We start from the raw sequence: 2,239 nt of genomic DNA on the forward strand, positions 1-2,239 counted from the left end.
AGTATGTCGCATAAAAATGTCACCCAAGTGGTTAACTGAGAAGTAGATCTTCAAGTGGACAAAAGAGGAGGGCTTAAGTCTCCAAAAACTGCTAACTCCTAACACGCTAAATGTTTTAAGCTTCAGACAACCCTTATAAAGGTAAAACATTTTCTGACCCTCTTAATGTTTCAAGTGTTTACATAATGTGGTTTCATTTATAAGGCGGGATGAAGCCACGCAATAGGTGCAATTAATGATTATTAATTATTCATGTATACATGAAGATGCAATGCGTTGGCAATTAATCCCCAGAAGGTGACACATCCTCGGCCCAAGCTAATGGAAAAATTGTCACCTCTAATTTTGTCAGGGAAGTGAAATGAACACGCTTTTGGAAATGACAAACTCCAGAGGTCCTACCTCGTGTAAGACTCGTATTTGACCAGACATTTAAAGAGGAAGTGGGATGATTGCAAGGTCATGCCCATTTGTAGCCTCATTAATAAATTGCTCAGCTGGTGTTGATGGCATATTTATTAGCTGCATTAATGTTTAAATCTTTATAATGCTGCTTCTCTTGAATGTTTGATGTCTTTATTTTCATTTGAACTTTGAGAAGCATGAAGTGGTGCAGTATTAACCCAAATTATTCCTTATTCTCGTTCAGCTTCACGTAATCTTGCTTAAGAATGATGTCTGATTGTGCTTAAATTTACACTTGCATGTAGATAAAAATCTGCTTTTTTACAATGTTAAAAAAGCAGCCAACAAAGAAAGATGTAATTGATAGTGTTCTTCTATAAGTCAAGCTTTTCAGTCCTGAGTTTAAGTCCTCTAAAGCCCGTTGCATTATGCTGGTTTGTAATTTTTTAAAGTGCCTGATTATCTACAGGATGTGCTTAAATGTGGGGTTTTTACATGATTGCCTGGAAAGATGGGCAATTTCAGCCCACTTAGTGATTTTTTTTTTTTAAGTATTTTTTTTTTTTTTTAAGTGCCGTTAAGAGACCTAACCTCAGTTAAATCCTTTTCATGTTTCTTTCTCCAAACATGGTCTGAGATGACAAACCCTCAGCTGTCATGGTAGATTTGTGTTGTGTCATTTCTAAAGTGCCTGTGTTCCCTGTAATATTAAAGTTAAGGGTAACTTTAATATTACAGGGAACACAGAATCTTAAATGAGATTTGGTTCTGAGGAGAGCACCACCTTTTTAAATCAAACGCTCACCCTGGTGAATATCAATGGAGTCTGTCAACGTGCCACCAAGTGGAGTGGACACCATTACAAAGGCCTGAATACAGATCAGGCACAAAGTCAGACTTTTCTGTCTAATGATTTTTTCCCTTGGTTTTTTTTTTCTCCTCCAAATGGGGTCATGGTTTTATGATACCATTTAAAACAAACAAAAAAAAAAAAAACATGGGAGGCAAATGAATTTTTTATGCTTTTTGAGTCAAACATGTGTGTTTGAACTAAATACAAATGACTTAAGTGTAACCAAGTCTTGCCACTAAGGTAAACAGATGATTTTACTTGCACATATGGAGGGTCCTGCTAACTGCTGTGTCAATTACAGGAAGATGATTTTGTCAAGACAATCTGCTGTTACCTTCTGTATCAGCTAGAGGTCAGCAGCTTGCAAACATTGGTAGGATGAAATGTTAAAATATCCTCATATGCCATTGTGCATGTAATATATGTGAACTGGAGCTTTTTACGATGTCATGCAACCAAATCTAACAGCAAAGCCATGCTTGACACTCCAATGACTTTTTGTTTTTGGAGGCTTTGTAGAGTTTCAGTTATATGTATTTTTGTATTCTAAGCACCACTAGATCACACGATTGATATTGTATGCATGTCTATATATTATGCATGAATTTTAGAATTTTTTTCATGTTCTCTTTTTTCATGCACAAAACACATTAAATCCTTAGTGAATTAAGCTTCTCAGTGACCACCAGCAGGTGGCAGCGTGCCTCCGCTCTGAAAGAGATTTGAGTTTGGACCTAAAAATCTACCCTGGCAGCTCTTATGAAGATGTCGTATCTGTTCTTTGGCAGTCATCTGCATACTTATCCCGTCTGCCTCAGAATCCCGCTTTTCTCCTTGCAGTATTGTTTTAATGCTGAACAAATCAATGGGAATGTTTTTCAGCTGAAGGTGCATGCATCCAACGAGCAAACAGCCTCTGTGACCCCATTAAAATATGACTCTGTGCCAAACTGGAGTGGACTGCTGCTGCTGCAAACACAG

Source organism: Neolamprologus multifasciatus, chromosome 19, assembly GCF_963576455.1.
Source record: "Neolamprologus multifasciatus chromosome 19, fNeoMul1.2, whole genome shotgun sequence".
Lineage (NCBI taxonomy): Eukaryota > Metazoa > Chordata > Actinopteri > Cichliformes > Cichlidae > Neolamprologus > Neolamprologus multifasciatus.